Source organism: Mauremys reevesii, linkage group 4 (genome assembly GCF_016161935.1).
Source record: "Mauremys reevesii isolate NIE-2019 linkage group 4, ASM1616193v1, whole genome shotgun sequence".
In the NCBI taxonomy this organism is placed as follows: domain Eukaryota; kingdom Metazoa; phylum Chordata; order Testudines; family Geoemydidae; genus Mauremys; species Mauremys reevesii.
The window spans coordinates 58,072,770-58,088,761 of NC_052626.1; the positions used below are offsets into that span (position 1 = coordinate 58,072,770).

General features: G+C 42.7%; 1 long non-coding RNA gene across 1 annotated transcript in view; it reads right to left on the reverse strand.

Moving 5' to 3' along the window:
* LOC120402944 overlaps positions 1-15,992 on the reverse strand; it is an 87,577-nt gene that overhangs the window by 41,706 nt on the left and 29,879 nt on the right. Inside the window, exon 2 of the long non-coding RNA XR_005597377.1 lies at positions 203-320. This is a non-coding gene — a long non-coding RNA (uncharacterized LOC120402944). The remainder of the gene's footprint in view (positions 1-202; positions 321-15,992) is intronic.

The window sequence follows — 15,992 nt, forward strand, 5'->3', positions numbered from 1 at the left end:
ACAATATGGGATACAGATGTTATAAGTGAGATTAATGTGTGTAGCAACTCACGATCATTCAATAAAATCTAAACACTAGACACATTCTTATAATTCTGGTACCTATTTTAACAATACCAACCCACAGATGAGCCATACTAATTCCAGCCATGTATTTGTCCATGTTCAATTGAGACATGGGGGTCTTGGCATTAGCCGGTACCTGGTCTGCCAGCATCACAGTAATATAGGCTTCTTATCTCTCTGCAAGTAAGGAACTCAGTGAGAAAGTCCTCCAAGCCCAACACCACAGTCCTTTGGATAGTCTTATCTTCAGTTGCCTAGAAGAAAAGAGTATGTGGGAGATTAATAAATCTGGGCTTTGGCAGATCAATGGGGAAGCGAACTCCAGAGTCCAGGGTCTTAATAGATAGCAGGAAGCTGCTCAAAGGCACTATGTATAAAGGGGTTTCAGCTCAACCACTGCTCTTGCCTCTTTCCCCTGGCCATGCTGCCATACTTGCAGGTTTCCAGGTCTAAAACCAGTTTGGGTTTTAAAGGGTAAAAGCAATGCCTTGAAGTCCACCCAGAAATTCAAATGGCCTGAAGCTCTGAGAGCACAATTTGGCCAAAGAACTTTAAACAAGCAGGAAATTTACATTTACATGCAGCTAACCAATATATTATATCAAATAAAGATCCCAGAAAGATGATCCACACAAATAGACATTAGTCAATGCTTACCTTTTCTTGAAAACATATACACTTTACCTAAGCTGGCTGTTAGAAATAAGATCTCACTGAAATGCCTGAGCCACATGGATGCCAGGGTATAAGAGGTATGTATAACTATTACAAAGAGGAAATCTATATGTCTATATAATGATCAGGTGCATTGGTTTTCAGGTCTCTACCAATTTAGCCTTTCCTCATTCACTGCAGACAAAGGATCACCTTACAGTTTTATCCTTGAGCTGAGATGGTTAATACCACTCTTTCACAAACCTGTTTATATTATTCCTCCATCAGTTGGAGAAGGTGATTATTACAGAGTGAGACAAGACTTTTCCCATTATCTTCAGAACCAGGCTTCCTATCTCCTGAGAAAACTCCACCCCTGATAGCATGCCCCCTGCCCTCTGACACACTTCTTGTGAAATGGTATCTGCTCCTGTTCTCTGCCCTCTATGTGACTAAGATGTATATTACAGCCAGTGGATGTCTCTTCAACAATAACCAATTGTAAAATAGCAAACCTACTCTTTCTTTCTAGGCTGGAAATTGAATTAAATTTTAAAAGCACTGGTGCATGAGGCCTTTATGAAAATTCTTTGGGACTATCTAGAAGAGTGTTTATTCTAGTCCAGCTGAATATCAAGTTGCTTATGACTACAGGGATAATCTAGTTAACCAAAATCACAGACTTCTCCCTCATTGCCATTCTCTCATTCCTTTGCAAGAGATTTGAACCTCAGCCCAGAGAGCAGTTTAGAAAGTAAGAGAGTGTGTTTGGGATCTAAAAGTATCCTTTAGGGCAGATTGCAGTTTGTTCTCAGGATAGCACAAATGTCTTAATCATCAATTGTATCCTCTTCCCCTGTGTAATTGCATAATTTTATTGGATATTCTAAGAAATGTGTGGTATTTAGTGATGTATACAATCTGTAAGTCATTTATCTTTTTGTATTTGTATTATTTCTTTATGCAATTAATACAAAATTTAACCACAAAAAGCCTGTCTTAATATTTTTTCTTTCTCAAAAAGATGTGCAGATGTAAAATGACCAGCTGTATTCGTATTACTGTTTCTGAAATACTATAGACATTTTATTTATTTGCAAGGGGCCCATACTTTAGGGCTGCATGCATGATATTATGCCATTATGTTGCATCAGGAAAAACACTTGGAGAGTTTTGAAATACTAAAAAACAGAAGCAAATCAAATTTTAATACTGACCACATATTGTACAGGACATTTCACTTAAATGAGATGTACTCATTTGGAATGTCGCTGTATTAGGCTGTCTTCCCATGAACACATCTAGCCTAATGATAATTAATGATAATGTCTGCTGCTTAGCTGGGGCAGAATTAATCTAAAGTCTGCATCACATGAGAGTATTTGGCCAGGATGATGTAATTAAGGGTACGTCTACACTACCCGCCGGATCGGCGGGTAGCAATCTATCTATCGGGGATCGATTTATCGCGTGCAGTGTAGATGCAATAAATCAATCCCTGATCACTCTCCCATTGACTGTTGAACTCCAGCTCGGCGAGAGGCACTAGCAAAGTCGACGGGGGAGCAGCGGCCATCGATCCCGTGCCGCGAGGACGCGAAGTAAGTGATTCTAAGTCGATCTAAGATACGTCGACTTCAGCTACGCTATTCTCATAGCTGAAGTTGCGTATCTTAGATCGATTCCCCCCCGCCCAGTGTAGACCAGGCCTTAGTCAGTGTTTCCCAGAGGGTTGTGGGTTATAAGAGAACCTCCAGAGATGGGCACAAAATTACAATAACCAGAGTCTACGACTCTCCCCAATCCAAAAGTGCTCCTGTAGCTGTAGGTAAAGCAGCAGGTAGCTCCTTGAAAGCTACCAGCCTTAGCTGCTGCTCCCACAGGGCCCCTAAAGCAGTTTGCTACAAGAGCAGCTGGCACATTCAGTTCTAGAGGCTCAGCATCAGCCAAAAGTCTAAACATCTTTCTTTTGGTCCCATGGCATTCATCTAGCAACATGCAATGCAACCCTCCACCCTCTACCAGCATGTAGATCTTCAGCTGAATAGGGAAGAAAAAGAAAAAGAAAGAGAAACTGTGCCTGGGAATAATGTAAGAGACCATAAATGAGTGGTGCCCACTTACTGATCCATCTCAAAGAGGGCACCACTACAAAAAGTTTGGGAACCTCTAGGTTAAATTCTGTAAAAATATGCATTTAAAAGTCTGAACTTCTGTAAAGAAAAAAAAAGAACTAGATAAATTCATGGAGGATCGGTCCATCAATGGCTATTAGCCAGGATGGGCAGGGATGGTGTCTCTAGCCTCTATTTGCCAGAAGCTGGGAATGGGCGACAGGGGATGGATCACTAGGTGATTACCTGTTCTGTTCATTCCCTCTGGGGTATCTGGCATTGGCCATTATCAGAAGACAGAATATTGGGCTGGATGGACCTTTCATCTGACCCAGTATGGCCATTCTTATGTTTATTATAGAAGTTGTTTCAGTTAGAAATGTATATTGGCACCCCTGTTCTCACTTCCTACTCCTGGGCAGCCTGGCTCCATAAGAGCCACACTACCAGGCTTTCCCTGGTATTGGAGGCAGACGAGGTTATAGAAAAATTACCTGAGGGTGCATTAACTTTTTTGAAGATTTGCTACTAAGCACCAGCAAGTGGAGCAATGCTTTACCTCACCTCCCATTCTGTCTCTTTCCCAACCTACTGATTCCCATCCTCTTCTCATGGTACCATGGAAGTAGCTGGCCCACCATATATTAATGCAGAGATCATCGAAGGAGTGTGAACAGGGTTCCTTCTGCAAGCAAATGATTTCTCCGGTGGCATTATTACTCTTTAGTGTTCTTAATAGTACTCCTTATGTATCCTGTTTGGTAACAGCAGTATTATTATTTGACGCAATCCGTTTAAAATTTCAAAAACAAATAAAAAGGAATGTAAAATATTCTGAAACAAACTGTAGTAACTGGTTGTAAATCAATTGTGTTTGACCTTTGAGGGTGAAATATGTAAAATGAATAAGGGAGTTTAACTGCTAAGGCTTCTGCAGATGAAGATAATAAAGTTAGAACTTTTCAAGTGCCATCTGTCATGATGCCTTCAGAAGCTCTTAAGCAGGGATCATCCAAGAGACATAGTGCTTACTGCTGTCAGTCAGCTACCAAGGACGTGATGCAGTATAAGAATGAAGGACGAACATCTATATTTTATGGTCCTTATGGAAAAGTCTGGCAGAATTCAATAGGGAAAAAAACACCATGATTAAACAGAAGTGTAATAGTGTTCTATAAAAATTACGCTGCCCATCTATGGAATTTCATAGAGAAAGATTGTCTTTTTACAGGATTATTTTTAAATCAGTGTACAACATTTTATAAAAGGGATATAATTGTTTAAGGAATTCCATAGGATTTTTTTTTTAATTTCATCATCATAAGGGTACATTTTAGGAACTATTTAAATGGGACGTTCTCTTGGCAGAGAGGTGGGTGCGGTGGGGGAAGGGGGAGTGATCTTAATTTTGTAGCAACCTACTATGCATTACAAGCCAGATTGTGCCTGCCTTCTGCATCCCCATCACCCAGATGTGTAATGGAGGACGATGTCACAAGGAGATTCCTGTCTCTTTTGCCCTCACACAAGGAGAGTTTGGGGAGCTCAAAGACTCTCCAGGGCTATCGCCACTAGAAGCCCTAACTTTTGCAAAGGGAGCACGGAGGAAGTAGTCACTAAGATTGTTGCTGCTCTTGCTTTTTATACTGAATGAATCCCCGCTCAGAACCAGGAGTCTTCTGCTCTGTGTCATCATGCCATTGATCTTAGCAACTTGGTTTTTGTTTTAAGGGGGCCCTCTACTTATTGTCTTCAGTTGATTTCATGGTTATGGGTGTATTTTCAGTTAGGTGCAGTCACATCCTCCCAGATCGCAGGCACAAATTTGAATATTCACAAGTTTCACTACTTTATTTCCACTTGCAGTCTAGTAACTACACCTCTACCTCAATATAACGCTGTCCTTGGGAGCCAAAAAATCTTACCGCATTATAGGTGAAACCGCATTATAGTAAACTTGCTTTGATCCACCGGAGTGCGCAGCCCTGCCCCCTCAGAGCACTGCTTTACCGTGTTATATCAGGTCACGTTATATCGAGGTAGAGGTGTAATAATGCAACTCCTCAGATTTGAATTTTGGGGTGAAAAATGTATCTCCAAACAGAACAACCAATTTTTGAAAGTTTAATCCTGTGTCTCCTGATTTGAGCACCATCATTTTGTTTCACTGTTTTTTTTCTAAACTCATTTGAATCCTCTATGATTTTATATCCCTCTCCTTTTAAGGAGACTAGTGTTGTTATTTAAAGACTTTGCCATTTCACTTTTGCACATCTTATTCAAAATGTGTCACTATTTTGACCATATAAAATAATTCAGTTTCTCATATGATAAAATAAGGAAAAAAAATCCATTTACGATCAACTAATACCATTAAGATAGCTTTTTGAGATGCCAGCTCCATGAATGTTATTCTCAGATAGAAATGGGCTAATATAAACAGTAGATACTTTTATTATGCTACCTTTAATATCTCTTGCTGAAAACAGTTTGCCACTGGGTCAAATGCTGCAAGTGCTTCCTTAGTCAAAGATCACTGGGAGTCTTACCTGTGTAAAGATTGCAGAGGTTTGCTCAGAATAAGCTAAAAATGTATGTAAAAAAAACAACTGATGTATGACTTTTTAAGGGTGATGAAGTTGCATGTGGCACATGGAGGGCATTTCTAGAGACACGTGCTCTGTACATTTGCCAATCAGATGGCTCAAATCATCTCTCAAAATTCCAATCAGTTTATAATAATTTTCTACCAGTACAGTTGGAAAAGTTAAGACGATCTAACTGAATACAACTTCCTTGTTGTTTGGAGAAGGGCTGTAGGTGCCGTGTTTGCCAACTCTTGCAGCTCCACAGGAAAGGCTACAACTGAAGGTTTTTGGAGGGTTTTGGTTGTTTTTTTTAAATACAGAATTGTGGTGGTTTCCTCACTGCCTACTCCTCCCCTGTCATTTCTTATTAGCTAGTCACTCAAAGCAACTCTTATTAATTTTCTCTTTCTCTCACTTTGCCACACAACCCCACTCCCCCCCACCCCTTTTTACAAGGTTTGGAAGGAGAGGGACTATTGGTTACAGCTGTCTTTTTTGTCTTAAGTATCCACCCAGAGAGTCCCTTTTTTGTGAGCTCCTCCATGCCAGAACATCTCAAACATTTGCTTAGAATAAGTGTCACCACTCAGTCCTTCAAAGAGTTTTAACAACTGCCAGTGAAATTCAAGACTATTTGCAAGATGGAGACATTTACTGGAAAACAGGAAATGATTAATAAAATATTGCTGGATATGATTAAATAGATTTCCAATCCTAATCAAGAAAATGTAGAGAGTGTTAGATCCTCCTTAGATTATGCATGTTTGTGCATCATAAACTTTCCCTTCCTAAAACATGACCTTTTCATTGACTTTTTTCTGGATGGGGTCAATAGTAAAACAGAATTTCATAATCTGTGACTATACTTACACATGTTTCTATTTATCGCTATTTGAGGCCAATGAGGTGAACAGGATGTCTTGACATTATTTTCTTTGATCAAGCAATTGTGCAAAATTTATATATTTTTTTCAATTTGAATTTTTTTTCCTACTTCCATATTCTGTATCAGATATGTAAAAGCAAGTAATTCCAGAAAAAGCAATGAAGTTGCAGCAGTGTAAATGTAGTGTGCAGTATTGCCAATCCCAATCATTCAAACATGAGTGAGGCCACAAAAATCATGGCTTAAAATAATGAGAATTTTAAAAATAATATAATTTGGTTTCTTTACATTTGTCTTCTAGTTTTGGAGCCAAAACGACTCATTTCATTTTCAAGCTTGCCTCTGAAACCACAAGGGCTAGAAACTAAATATGAATGCTTAGATTCTCAGATAATCATAGGATTACAGAATCTGGGGCGCTAAGAAAAATACCAAGTATCATGAGTAGAGATGGTCAGGAGATGCCAGGAGGAATTTCTGAAGAAATTTTGATTTTTCATTGAACAAAATCAAAAATCCCAAAACTGAAGCCAAAAACCATACATTGTTGGCCAAAAAACAAATATATTTGGTTTTCAGACAAAAATTTGTTTTTGCATTTGCTGCTGAAAATTTTCTAAGAAAGCAGACTCTTGACACAAAAATTTTCATTCGAAAATCTAAAAATGTCCAAAAAAGTTTAAATGGAAAATTATTAATAAGCCTTCATCTCAAGACAAGAGATAAAATCATAAGAGAGCTGGCAATACCAAGTGTGATGAGAGTGATAGAATTATGCCCATGATGGGTGTGGGTGTTTTCAAAAGGGTGATGACTCACTCTAGGTAGGGATGTGGCTAGAACTCTCAATTATTCTCGCAAGTCTCTAGGGTTTTTTGTGTTTGTTTTTTTAAAGAACATGGAATATTACCTGGTGGAGATATAAACAGACATGTGAAGGTGGAATGACATCAGAGGTAAGATATATTTCTGTTTCCCTCACAATACATCGGCTTACAAAATTTGGTCATAGGTATCTAAAAGTAGAAAATGTCACAGGTATGTTTTATTTTGCTAATTCTGGGTATTTTTAAATTAAATGCTACTGTTAATATTGAAATATGTATATAACCTTCGGAATTTTCCTTTAAGAGGAACTATACGTGCATATCACCAGCAGAAAGGACACTTGGACTAGGTATCTATAGAGCTTGGTTTTATAAAGTTAAGTCACTTTTAGTTATTGTGAGTTAAAGTGCTCCACCACTTTTCACCACCCCAGTACAAATAATTTTTAAACATACCTTGCATTGTGTGTATGCACTGAATGTCTCTAGATTCACACTCTTTTTAAGCCTATTTAAAAACATGCCAAATATTTATTTCCTCTATTTCAAAAGCTAAGGTATAGTTTGCTCTCTCCTGTGGTACAGTCTTCATTTTGGGAACCAGGCATTCTGAACCTATGTATGGAATCAGACAAGGAAGTGAATTCATAGCAGAAGCTCAGCAGAGGAAGCTGACTACTTCTATTCATTCTTCATTGCTGTTTTCTTATTAAAGATAACTGAGTAGGAAGTAGCAAACCAATAGACTGTACCAGATTAGTTATAGTTCTGCACCAGTGAACAGCAAAGATAGAGATGGGACAACAATAAGGACAAGGGACGCACTTCTGATCTCAATAAAGTCAATGAATTTATACCAGTGTATATAAAACTGGTGTAAATGAGATTAGATCATGCCCTAGATCATCAAAACTGTGTGCATATAAGTACAGAATACATAGCTGTGCCTAATTTGCATGTCCAATTACAGTAACAGAGTATGCAAATATCCAGTTACAGTATGTGTCTAACTGTTCATTTACATATGCATTTCCTACAATTGTACAAGTAGCACAAGCAGGGAGAAATAGCTGAGCCCTTCCCTGTGCCCAGGGCCGGCTCCAGTTTTTTTGCCACCCCAAGTGGTGAGACAAAACAAAAACAAACAAACAAGCAAGCAAGCTAAAGCCATGATCGCACTTCGACAATCGCACTTCTACTGCACCGCTTCATTCTTCGTCGGCAATTCAGTGGCCGGTCCTTCTGAGGGACCCGCCGCTGAATTGCCACTGAAGACCCAGACATGCCGCCCCTTTCCATTGGCCGCCCCAATCACCTGCTTCCTTCGCTGGTGCCTGGAGCTGGCACTGCCTGTGCCTCAACCCCATTCTGGATGGATCCATTAGAGATGAGAGGATTGTTCGAAGCTTGATGCCCATTCAGTCCTTGGCTCTTCTGCGGAGACTGCCAGCAAACATGCCAATTACAATAGTGGTTTTTGTTTTTCAGTTTGGACAGCTGTCCACTGAGAGCTGGACTGAGATGAAATTCATTTCACATAGCTCACCAACCAGCCACCAGTTGACACTAGATCACCTGTGCAGGCTTGCAACCAAATGACAACGATAAGAAAAACTTATATCCCAAACCACAACAGATTTCTTCAGACTGGATGCAGATTTGTTGGACTAATCTGAGAGTTTCATCCCTGGGCAATTCTCTTTGGCCTTCCTTTCCATTTTCTGGATCCCATCCATCTTACCATCTGTTTTCAAGGCTTTCTTTGCAAAGAATTCTGTCAGCTCCTTGCCCAGTTTACTTACAGTACCTGCTCTTTTTCTTTCTGCGCTTTGAGGATTTTGTCTCGTTTTGCTACATTGAATGATCTCTCACTCTCCCACTCCCTACCTCACCCCCTCAGCTAGTTTATATGGGCCCTGAGCAGCCACGTAGGAGCAAAAGAACAAGCAGTTAGGTTCAGCAATCCAGACACACCAGGGAACATAGAGACTGCTTGCTCCTACTCTTTAGGGGAGCTGTTCTCTGAAAAGAGAATTCAAAGGGGCTAGGAAAACTGGGAGCCCAGAGGAGAAAGGAGGAAGGGGGTGCAGATTGCCCAATCCATGTGTATGAAGATGGCCCAGATCGAGGTGCCATCTCTCAACCTGTGTGTGCAAGGAGCAGCACCTGCCCGAAGCACAGTTCCTCTAGTACTCTTTCTAGAGCAATGCAGATACACACTGCTTCATGCTCAGGGCAGTGACATTTTTTTTCCATCTAAAATGTTTGTGAAACAATGTTCCATGTTTTTCATCCAGCTCTGGTGGCTGGTTGTGGATCAGTGAAGAATCACTAAAAATTACACTCTGTAATTATCTATTAAAGAAGACCATTAATCACGAGCTCTATTGGACAATTATTATTGGTGCCCCTTTGGCCAGAGTGGTTAGGAGGAGAAATCGATGATACTAGTGAGGTGCATTTTTGGTGTAATCTTGTTTACAAAAAAATGCACACAAAGATCTGTTTGTTGGAACATGTAGAAACAAACCAACAGCTGGCATTTTCCTTGCTCAAAAATCCACAAGTCTGCCATTCCAGTGAGCTCTATGCCCAAGAAGCTCTGATGCTTGGCTTCCTCTCAGGGTCAGTCACACAAATGCTTCTGCTGGCTTTCTGCCTCTCCCAGACACAAGCGGCAACTAATACCCTAGCCCCTGACCTTGCAACCAGGGAAAATCCTGGGTTAGCTCTGTTCAGGCCTTGCCATGCGGCTTAGTGCCTTGGGGGAAGCATTCACTGTCTACATCTCTTTCACTACAGAAAGTGTCTTGATCCTGGAAGAATGTTTTAATTGGCTTTAATGAAGTCTGTGACTGTCTTTGGATAAAAGATCCCCATGATAGCAGCCATTGGCACCTTCCAACATAACGTTACTCTTTATTTGTGTGCAACTGGCACCCACAATGTGCTGGTTGCAGTCATCTACCCTGAAGAGCGTACAGTCTATATAAGCAAATGTGGAAGCAAAGAATAAAAATAAATATGGATTGATTTGTATGTATGTGTGTACACATTTTATAAATGTTTTGAAAAAGTAAATACACATCAGCTATAACCCATAATTATGAGGCTCCATTTAAAACTCCCCAAAAGATGTTCCTATAAACTCCACTCCAAACTATTGAGGGGGGGGATGAATCTCATAAGGCTCAAGTGACTGGTTCTCATAAAATTTGTGTGCTGTCTCCTGAATTTACAAAACTGGGCTAAAGATCTCGAGTATACTTTCTATTGCTTCCTGTCAGGCCACAAATACCACCAGAATCAGCTTGCCTTGTGAAATTTCACCAGTTTCGAAGGACAAAGGTACATGCAAAATAGACACAGGTCAATAGAAGAGTTCACCACTCATCAAAATTCAAAAAGAGTGGTGTGACAGGGCAGCTCCTCTTTTTAAGGAACAAGCAGCTCATAGACCTTCTTCTGTTAAGCACCTCATGTGATTTATTTCAGTTTCCTTCCCCACCCCCTTTATAAACTTGTGTAGCCCCATATTTACACTAACACAGAATCCTTAGCTCTCTTGGCCATGGCAGGGGGAAGGAATGGAAGGGATCTTCTCCCAGAAGATCTCTCTAGGCTTTGCCTCTGAAAGTGTCTCTCACACTTTGCAGTTCCTTCCTATGTCTTTTTCTTTCTGCTTAATGAGCTAATTAGCCTCTTCCCTCTCTCTTCAACCCAACCCAATCCATCAATTAGGCAAAGCTCTTCTTAATCAGGTCTATTCTAGAGCAATTAGAGTTGCTGTGAACAGAGCCCTGAATCAGCTACTGTTGCGCACCACTCTGTCCCAGGTGGCCATTGAGTTGTTTGGGGTTTTTTGGAGGAGGGGAGGTGGATCCCTCGCCCCTTTGATTAGACCAGGGATCGTCAACTTTCGACACGCAGCCCATCAGGGAAATCCGCTGGCGGGCCGGGACGGTTTGTTTACCTGCAGTGTCCGCAGGTTTGGCCGATCACAGCTATGCCTGGCTACAGTTCACCATTACAGGCCAATGGGGTTGTGGGAAGCGACGTAGACTGAGGAATGTGCTGGCTGCTGCTTCCCGCAGCCTCCATTGCCCTGAAACAGCAAACCATGGCCAGTGGGGGCTCCGATTGGCAGGGGCGGCTCTCCGAATTCCGCCGCCCCAAGCAGGGCAGCACGCCGCTCGCACTGCCGGGCGCTGGTCCTGCGCCTCCGCGGGACCTCCCGCAGACGTGCCGCTGGTCCCGTGCCTACGGTGGAGCTTCCGCAGGCATGCCTGCGGGAGGTCCACACGAGCCACGGGACCAGCGCACCCGCCGCAGTCATGCCTGCGGGAGGTCCGGTCCTCCCGCGGCTCCATTGGACCTCCCGCAGGCATGACTGCGGAAGGTCCGCCGGACCCGTCTGCCGCCCTCCAGTTAAAATGCCGCCCCACGCGCGCGCTTGGCGCGCTGGGGTCTGGAGCCGGCCCTGCCGATTGGCCAAACCTGTGGACGCTGCAGGTAAACAAACCATCCTGGCCAGCCAGCGGATTTCCCTGACAGACCACATGCCAAAGGCTGCTGATCCCTGGATTAGACATTATTAGTAAAGACAGATGGAAATGCGCATACAGCAATGAGTAAGTGTCTGGGTTAAAGAGTGGAAAGTCTAAGAAATGAGCAGTCTCTGTTCTTTTCGGCTGACACATACTAATTGCAAATGTTTTAAATCAGTTGACATGCTATTTGTGGAATTTACAAACAAAAATTTACAAACATTATTTGAAGCTTACTTCCAGTAATACTAATAGCTATTGTGTTACCACATGTGACCTACTTGAATGAGTTCTGGCTTGGAGTGTGAAATAACTCTGTTTTGATAGAGGCACCTGGCATGCCAAAAGTAAACTAGTTGAACATCTAAAAGAAACTACTACCCTGAAGTCTTGCATATGACCCAGATCAGACATGTTCTGGTCAGTCTAAGCCCTGGTCTACACTACAAGTTTAGGTCTAATTTAGCAGTGTTAGATTGATTTAACCCTGCACCCGTCCACACGACAAAGCCATTTTTGTCGACTTAAAGGGCTCTTAAAATCCATTTCTGTACTCCTCCCTGACAAGGGGATTAGTGCTGAAATCAACCCTGCTGGGTTGAATTTGGGGTAGCGTGGATGGAATTTGACGGTATTGGCCTCTGGGAGCTATCCCAAAGTGCTCCATTGTGACTGCTCTGGACAGAACTCTCAACTCAGATGCACTGGCCAGGTAGACAGGAGAAGCCCCGCGAACTTTTGAATTTCATTTCCTGTTTGACCAGCATAGCGAGCTGATCAGCACAGGTGACCATGGAGTCCCAGAATCACAAAAGAGCTCCAGCATGGACTGAATGGGAGGTACAGCATCTGATCGCTGTATGGGGAGATAAATCTGTGCTATCTGAACTCTGTTCCAAAAGACGAAATGCTGGAATATTTGAAAAACATCTCCAAGGGCATGAAGGACAGAGGTTATAACAGGGATCCGCAGCAGTGCTGCGTGAAGCCTTCCAAAGAACCAGAGAGGCAAACGGACGCTCCAGGTCAGAGCCCCAGACATGCCGCTTCTATGATGAGCTGCATGCCATCCTAGGGTGTGCCCCTACAACTACCCCACCCCTGTGCTTCCCTCCTCCTCCACCCATCCCGGGCTACCTTGGCAGTTTTCCCCCCATTTGTGTGATTAATTAATAAAGAATGCATTAATTTGAAACAACAATGACTTTATTGCCTCTGCAAGCGAAGATCAAAGGGGGAGGGGAGGGCGGTTGGCTTACAGGGAAGTAGAGTGAACCAAGGGGGTGGGTTTTCATCAAAGAGAAACAAACAGAACTTTCACATCGTAGCCTGGCCAGTCATGAAACTGGTTTTCAAAACTTCTCTGATGCACAGCATGCCCTGTGGTGCTCTTCTAACCACCCTGGTGTCTGGCTGCGTGTAATCAGCACCCAGGAGATTTGCCTCTACCTCCTATCCTGCCATTAACGTCTCTCCCTTACTCTCACAGATATTGTGGAGCATACAGCAAGCAGTAATAATGATGGAAATATTGGTTTTGCTGAGGTCTAACCAAGTCAGTAAACTGTGCTAGCGAGCTTTTAAATGTCCAAAGGCACATTCTACCACCATTATGCACTCGCTCAGCCTATAGTTGAACTGCTCCTTGGCTTCATGAGCCATGGGAGCAAGGCCCAGGCTGGGGTAGGTGCGACCATGTGGTGCTGCCGACTGGGAGAGCAGCCTGAGGCAGAAGCCTCCAGCTGGCATGATATTCCAGGCAGGACTGAATCTCCATTAGACAAAACTTAAAGAAGAGAATGACCTGGAGTCATTCCCATTTTTGTCCAGGCGCCCCCGACTGACCTAACCAAGGTCGGCCAGGAGCACCCGTGGGATGACGACAATGGCTAGCAGTCGTATTGCACCGTCTGCTGTCCGCAAGGCAAGGGGATGCTGCTGTGTAGCACTGCAGTACTGTGTCTGCTAGCAGCACCCAGGAGACATATGGTGACAGTGAGCTGAGTGGGCTCCATGCTTGCTGTGGTATGTCGTCTGCACGGGTAACCCAGGAAAAAAGATGAGAAACGATGTTTTGCCGTTGCTTTCATGGGGGAGGGGCCTGACGACATGTACCCAGAACCACCTGCGACAATGTTTTTGCCCCATCGGGCATTGGGAGCTCAACCCAGAATTCCAATGGGCGGCGGAGACTCCGGGAACTGTGGGATAGCTACCACAGTGCAACGCTCCAAAATTCGATGCTAGCCTCGGTACTGTGGACGCACACTGCTGACTTTATGGGCTTAGTGGGGACACACACAGTTGACTGTATCAAATTGATTTCTAAAAAATCAACTTCTATTAAATTGACCTAATTTCGTAGTGTAGACATACCTTAAGAGAGGTGAAGGGAGCTAACTATAAGAAGAGATGTTTGAGGCTGAAAGCACACCAAAAAAATGGTGTTTCTCAGAAGTTCCTTCCTACATAAAGTTAGGAATTAATGATAAAAAGGTGTTCAGATGTAAGGGTTGGGGTTTAGCCATGTCTGATTAATCTCAGAACAGACAACAATATTTACACAAACTTCACCTCATGACACCTGACCATTAAAGCTCATGCTCCAGTGATAGCACAGTGGTGGCAGGAGAGTGTAAGCAACATAGGGATGCTGCCAACCAACTTCTTCCCACACTCCATGGATGAGCTCCTAAAAGTCAGAGGTCTTTCCAGCTTTCTTCTGTCCTGTGTGGCCAGCCTCCTTCTGGCACTGGCAGACTGGGGATGACCTTCAACAATGTGGCCCTTTTCAGAGTAGCACTGTAATGCAAATGCCGCATACAAAATTATCACATAACATCATTATGTCCCAAGAATGGATGTACAGAACTCAGACTATTCAGACTTAGTTCTGCCAATAAGAACCTGCTCCCAGTTAGGGATTTTCCCTCAAACCTTTCACTCAGTCCTAGTTAAAATGTAGCATTGTCATAATTCAACTGTTTTGTTCACTTAGTTTGTTACTTATTCATAACTAAAGCTGTGATTTAGTCTCAGAGGTCACAGGTTTCGTGACTTCCAAAGACCTTCGTGACTTCAGCCAGCCGTGGTCAGCAGGGAGGGACTCCCCGGCACTCCTGGCCACTGTGGGTGGTGGGGAGGACCCCTGCAGCTCCCAGCCCCCATGGGTGGGAGAGGGCCCTGGAGCTCCCAGCCCACCAGCAGATGCCCAGGCTCCCCATTGCTCATGGGTAATTTTAGTAAAATTACCGGACTGGTCACAGGCTTCCGTTAATTTTTCTTTATTTCCCGTGACCGGTCCGTGACTTTTCCTAAAAATACCCATGACAAAAATCTTAGCCTTACTCATAACTAAAGCCACAGACAATGCCAAGTCTGAAGACACTCTCCAACAGAGCCGTAAAGGTCTGACTCTTGATGATGTGTACATCCACTCTCTGTCATTCTGTTCATATTTGCATACATACACAAAGATATGGGGAAATCAGATTATCTGAATCATTAGCATGCTGGAACAGCAAAAAGGACAACACCACACTAAATCTGTCATCACATGCCATACTAGGTCAGTGCTAAGCCATAGGTGAATAGCTGCAGAAGAGACAGATTTCAGTTTGATTACTCAATCACTTTGGCAGCGAGGGCTCTGGCTGAAATAAGGTTGTTTCAGAAGACAACTATATAATTGGTTTTTTAAAGAGGTAGCTGCTGCACAATTCACAAGGGAATAACGCAAAGATCAAAAGGGTAACTCACCCTTTAGCCGGTCACAGGCCCTACTATTTCTCCATTACAAACTGAAGACTGGTATTCTGTACTATTGTCCACAGCAGAAATCTTGCATAGGAAGTTGGATCTTTTGCACACAAATATTTACAAGAACAAAGACTAGCTGAAACAAATATTTGTTAGCTTACCAGTTTTATTTAAATTACTGGGGCTAGTTCATGTTCGGAATCAATTTCCACTTGTGGTAAAGATAATAATTAAAACAATCTGACCTTCTCTGGATTTCCCTAATTAAAGTAAACTTTGGCAGAAGATAAAATCTAATGGTGTCACATAGTGGCTGCTTAAGTAGTAGTGTGGACACAAACAGGTAATCATGAGAGAGCATCTAAAATGAACCACTCACAATAATCTGTGATGTTGTTGGGCATATTTGCAAGGAAAATAAGAGACAGAAAACCCATTCCATGTCAGCTACAAAACCATTGCACTGGGGGGAAATTTCCAACATAAGTTGTCTTTCTATAGACTGCCAGATAAAAACATTTGTTATTTGAAGGGCTGGGATCCTATCTAAA